Raw genomic sequence first — 6214 nt, 5'->3', positions numbered from 1 at the left:
GCCCAAGGAAGCCCATCTAGTCCAGCACCCTGTTTTGCACAGTGGCCCACCAGATGCCATTGGAAGCCACAGGCAGGAGTTGAGGGCATGCCCTCTCGTTACTCCCCTGCAACTGGTACTATTGGGGCAAGCCGCCAAAGTAAGGAGACATGGAGTGGAAAAACCGTGGCATGGTTCAGAAAGTGTGCTAATTGAGTTAGCACACATTTGATACTGTGTGCTAACTCAAACGGACAACATCACTGTAAGACCCACCTCCTTCTATCCTAGTCTTCCCTAGGAGATAAGCTGCTGCTCACAGCTGAAAACAACTCCCGCACAAGATACTATCCCACCTTATCTCTAGTTTGTCTCACTCCCGAACAAGACCGGCAACCCCACCAGCCACCTGTGCAAAAGTGAAACCAGGAAGTCATAAGGATGCCGCCCCACTCCTTTCGTTCACTGAAAGGGGCTTATACCCAGGGTACACAAGTTCCTCAAAGATCCATCTGGTTCGAGCTGAATCGGAATACTTGCCAGATTCAGACATGATGCTGTAATGTCTGTACACTCAAGATAGCTTGGCCACACCCCAAACACATTGCACACCATGCCTCCCAGTTTGCCAGCCACACCTTCTACTGGTTTTTATTAGGAGTTTCATAATAGTTTTATCTATCCTTTTATATCAACATTTCCAGGCCGTCCCGAGTATTTTTATGTCTTTCTCCTCTTATCTGACAAGCTATCACACATAATCCCAATTCAGACATGATGCTGTATGAGTGTATAGATGTCTGTACACTCAAGATAGCTTGGCCACACCCCAAACACATTGCACACCATACCTCCCAGTTTGCCAGCCACACCTTCTACTGGTTTTTATTAGGAGTTTCATAATAGTTTTATCTATCCTTTTATATCAACATTTCCAGGCCGTCCCGAGTATTTTTATGTCTTTCTCCTCTTATCTGACAAGCTATCACACATAATCCCGATTCAGACATGATGCTGTATGAGTGTATAGATGTCTGTACAGTCATACATGGGTTTGTGTGAATGACTGTACCTGTGTTCATTTAAAAAGTGGACCTGGATACAGGCCCCTGAAATGCTGGTGCAGATAGGAAGTGGACTTCTGTACTTGTGTTCAGCATAAGGTGTGAATTGCTGAACCTGTGTACAGATATGGACCTGCGTACACTGTACACTCGTCGTATGAGTGTTGAACGTAATGTGTGAACGGGCCTCTTCATCTCTTTCCATGCATTCCCATAAGAATCAACATTCCTAAGCCTTAAGAATCAACATTCTTAAGCCTTAAGACTAAAACCTACACTTCCTGCCTTGCTCAGATACAATCCCCTCATCCTTTGTTTCCCTTCCCTTCCTAATCGTTCCATTCATTTTTTCCTTTCCTGTCTAAGCATGCATTAGTCATATCTTCATCCCGCTTTCCATTATTATTTATGCTGGGTAGGATTCCCCACACATTACCATCAGCCTTTGTGACATATCTAGGTCACAATCAGGATTTCTCCCTCTCGGTAAAAACATAAAAAGAAATTATCGTCTTCTATTTTTAATGAAGGATACATTATTTAAATAGGTTCATTAACTATGTATCAGTCAGTCAGCACCTTTGAGATAAATGCCTTCTCTGTTGTGTTGTGGGAATGAAATGGTGCTTACAAGGATGGAGTCAGGGGTCAGGATCTTTGGGCAGCTGCGGAGGGCCCAGCATCTTCAGAAAGGGCTCCTACTGGTCCCTAAGACCACCTCCTCTGTGCAAACAGCCTTCACGGGGTGGTGGAATGTTTCTTGCTCCATCACCACCTTTCTCCCCAATCTGCCAAGGCAAGCAGCACCACAAACATTTGGGGTGTGGGGGGTGTCACCCAGGAAAGACGGGTCCCACCATGGAGGGAAGTTGCTAAGAAATCTGGAGCCAGCTGGAGTCAGGAAGCAGGATCTCCAGTTTGGCCTTTTTCTGACACCACCTCAGCAGGTTTGGAAAGCAGGATTCAGTCCCTAGAATACAAATCAAGATGCTGCTTGATGCAGTTTTCAGAACAACGGTGTGAGCCTCTAGTTCCCGCCGCCCCACCCTGAATCTCCAGGCTGTAGAACGGAAATGTCAACTGAGCAATATTAATGACAGGAGTCAATGGTGAGAGCAAATGAAAGAGGGAGAAAGTGCCCTCTCAACAAGAGACCGATTCGATGCTATCAGAGCTCCAATAAGATTTGCAGGAATGAGATGGAGCTTCCCAGAGAGAGCATCGGGATAGCACTCTATCAGCACTCTGAAATAGGAGCTGGTGGGGGTGGGTGGCCAGCATGGTGACCATCCAGAAAGTGTCACATCCATAACTGGCATGGCTTCATTCCCATGATGCATCTGGCCTTCTATCTGCTTAAAGTTAAACTATGCATTTGGTTTCCCTGCAGGGATTAGCCTAGGCGGAATGTCACACCATCCTTAGGAACATAGGAACATTGAAGCTACCTTATACCCAGTCAGACCATAGATCCATCTAGCCCAGTTTTGTCTAGACAGACTGGCAATGGCTTCTCTAAGGCTGCAGGTCAGGAATCTCTCTCAGCTTATTCCTAGAAATGTCAGGGAGAGAACTTGGAACCTTCTGCATGCAAGTGTGCAGGCGCGCTTCCCAGAGCCACCCCATCCTGAGGGGAAGATCTTCCAGTGCTCACATGTGTAGTCTCCCATTCCAATGCAAAGCAGGACAGATCCTGCTTAGCTAAGGGGGCAATTCATGCTTGCTAATGCGATCACAAGACCAGCTCTCCTCCTTAATATGTGGTGATGCCCAGCTGTTCTCCAGATGGTGAGTAATGAGGTGGCGGGCTGAAATGGTAGGGTTTTGGACTGCAGCCCTACAGGGTGTAGGTGAACATAAGGATATCCCCATTGGACTGTCATGACCCAAATCCGTGGCATCCTTCCGCTCTATTAAAGGATGAGGTGGACTGTCCAGGTCAAGGGTAAGCAGTGTTGCTGAAATACAACTCCCATAATTCCCAGATGCAATACATTGTGGCTCTGGTTGATGGGAGTTGTAGTTCAGCAACATCTAGAGAGCCAAATGTTGCCTGAGGTGAAGTGACAAGAGAAGTGCTGTTGATAATTATCAACACTCTGTTGATAATTGGGTTTGGTGGAAGCATATGATCTACTGGAGATACAGGAAAGTGAAGGGGAAAGCCTGTGTTCTGAACACATGGAGGGGATGATTCAGCATTTTTCTCCCCCTCATGAGGGCTTGCTCTAGGACAAAGGCTTGGTAAATCTACTACATGACTACTCAAAACCTGTGGTTGGAGCAAGATGGTTGTATAAAACCTCATAAGATTTTTTCTTTTGATTTGATTTGCTTTTACTAACTGTTACTTTAGAAGCGTCTTGGGAACCAGTGGTGATGGATGTGTTTTTGTGTCTGTTGCATGTTGAAATGTGCATAATTGGTTCAAATCAATTAATGAATATCAGTGTTTTACATCTATGCCTTCTTTTCATTGATTGTGAATACACTTCTGTGTGGGTCTCTAGAGTATGGATTCTGGGTGACATATTCTAAATCGACTGTCCAAGAGGAGATTTGTAGGCAAAGTTTCTCTTCTTGCCTTCTTTAGGGAAGGGTGTGGATAACCAAATGAACAGGGCCAGGGGGCTTTCCCTGCTCTCAGTTAGAGCTTCTTACAGTCCTGGAAATGCAAAAGGGACAGAACAAGGCCAGGGCGTAGCAAGCTCTGAAGGGGCCAGATGCTAAGCTAGATGGTCCAATGGTCTGATGCAGTAGAAGGCAGCTTTTTTTGGAGGATGAGGATGAGGCTGTTACTCAGTGGTAGAGCACCTTCCATGAATGCAAAAGGCTCCATGTTTAATCGCTGGCATGTTCAGACATCTCCAGGACTGGGAAATTCCCCATCTGAAACCTTGGAGAGCTGCTGCCAGTCAGTGAAGTTAATACTGAGCTGTCTGGAGCAATAGTCTGACTGAGTATGGTAGATTCATATGTACATCAGGAGCATCTATCACTCACTGCTGGAGCACCTGCTTTGCATGCTGAATGTCCTAGGCTTGGTCCCTGGCAGCATCTTCAAATAGGACTGAGAAACACTTCTCCATGAGACTTTGCAAAATTGCTGCCAGTCAGGGTCAACCAGGGCTCCACAACCATAGCCCCCTAAAGATGCTGGCCTACAACTCCCATCATCCCAGGCTATTGACTATTGTGGTTGGGCATGCTGAGAATAATGCTGTGTGTGGGGGAAATCCGGAGGGTAGGGGTGTGCACAAAACCACTTGGCCCATGTCAGTTTGAGTTTGAACCACACCTGGGCCCCCTTCAAACACCCTCCCACTTTTTGATTTGGTTCAGGGGTGTATTTTCATTGAGCTTTTTTAAAAAAATGAATTTTCTTTTCCTTTTTTTAACATACCCCTCCGGGGGGGCTTCTTCAAGGTGGTGGTGGGGTCAGCAACAGTTCCCCCTCCCCCTGCCAGCCTTCCCTATACCTTGGCGCGGTGGCCATTTTGGAGGCTGTCGCACCTGCACAGTGGGAACCTGAGTGGCCGGGTACAGATTCGACTCAACCCCAAACCTTGGAACCGAACCGGTTCAATGTTGAACGGGTTCGGATTCAAATCTGTTTGCACACCTCTACTGGAGGGCTTAAGTTGTGCAGCCCTGGGGCAGGAAGTGCTGAGCATGATGGACTGTGGCTTAATCCAAGGCAGCTTCTTAAGTTTACCTTACTTATGTTTACTTTACTTCATATGTTTACCTTGGCAGTTTCCAGCTAGCTGTTCAACAGCAGCAAAATGCCTCCATTCAAGCAAGTCGCATTGAAAATGTAAACGGCAGTGGGAACTGTCTTGCAGTAACTAACAACCCCCCCCAAACTGAAACTTCTTTACACCTGATATACAACGTCCTAGCTCTGTATTGCAGCGATTAAATTCGAGACAAGACATTGGCAATGTGAACAGCACCCTGCGGTCAGCATGGGGACTGCGGTGTGACAAGGCAGGAAAAGTAAAAGCACTCTTCCGAGATCCGATGCAACCCCCTTGCAGGGTCTAAGCTGGAAAGCACCCTTATGTTTACCATCTAGGAGCCGGAGAATGTTCCCGGTGAGGAAAGGTTTAAAGGTTTCTAATTTTGAAACTAAAAGACAATGATGGAGGAGCAGAAGAGAGATTTCTATGTGTACAAAAGATATGGGGAGAATGGTAAAAAGTGTATCCACTCTCGCAACAGTGGAACATTTGCTCATACAAAGAAGCTGCAGGCTCTCAGGGGAAAAAAGGACTTGTGGCAGGGGTTCTCAGATGTGGTTGGACTGTCCCCCCCCACCTCAGAAACAGATGGGATGATGCTGTGACCGGCTGTTTGATGGCAGCCAGGAAATTTTGCTGCCTGCATCATCCCCACTTCCCCATGGACTCCTCTCTTCCTCAGCCCCCTGCTGCCTCCGTCTCCGCCCCACCCCCAGCGCTCTCATTTATGGCTTAGCCAATGAGAGAAATGGGAGAGAGGCCCACTGAGGGAATGAGCCAATCAGAGGGAGGCACTGGAGACCCGCGGCTTGCACGCCACGAAATAGCAAAGGCTGAGTAGCTACAGGAGCAGGAGGAAGGCGTGAGGGCCCGATCTTGTGCATTGCATGTATAAAAAGCCGGTGCTGCATTGGAAGCAGCAAGAGGGAGGTGGGGTGGAGAGAAAGAGCCCGCAGGAGCGGCTTGAGTTGCAGAAGCCCGCTGCGAAGGAAAAGCGAATTTCCGTTCCCTGCAGCTGCTCCTCCTCACTTGGATCTGGAGGGCGGGGCAAGAGGTCGGCAAAGCTGCATGAACCGTTGCACGTCCTTTGATACGCACACTGACGCTGCGCCCAGCCCGGGAGGCTCCTCCTCACTGCTTGCGGAGCACTTTGGATCAAGAGGAAGGTAAGAGGAAAGCAGCAGCAGCAGCACGCGGGGGGGAGGGGGGGAGGGTGGCCCAGCCTCCCTGCAGCGCAAAGTGTCTCGGCATTACTGTGAGGAGCACAGCCAGCAGCATCAAGGGGCGGGGGTGGTGTTGCAAGAGCTCTTCCCTCCAAGCCCAGGTTCTCCCCATTGTTCTCAGCAGCCAGCGAGTGTTGCGCTATGGAAAAGGGAAAGCTTCTCCTTGCAAATAAGCTCTAACCAATCCTTCTTCCCTTTCTCCTCC

The sequence above is a fragment of the Hemicordylus capensis genome, chromosome 3, assembly GCF_027244095.1.
Source record: "Hemicordylus capensis ecotype Gifberg chromosome 3, rHemCap1.1.pri, whole genome shotgun sequence".
Lineage (NCBI taxonomy): Eukaryota > Metazoa > Chordata > Lepidosauria > Squamata > Cordylidae > Hemicordylus > Hemicordylus capensis.
Note: the sequence above shows the minus strand (reverse complement) of the source record.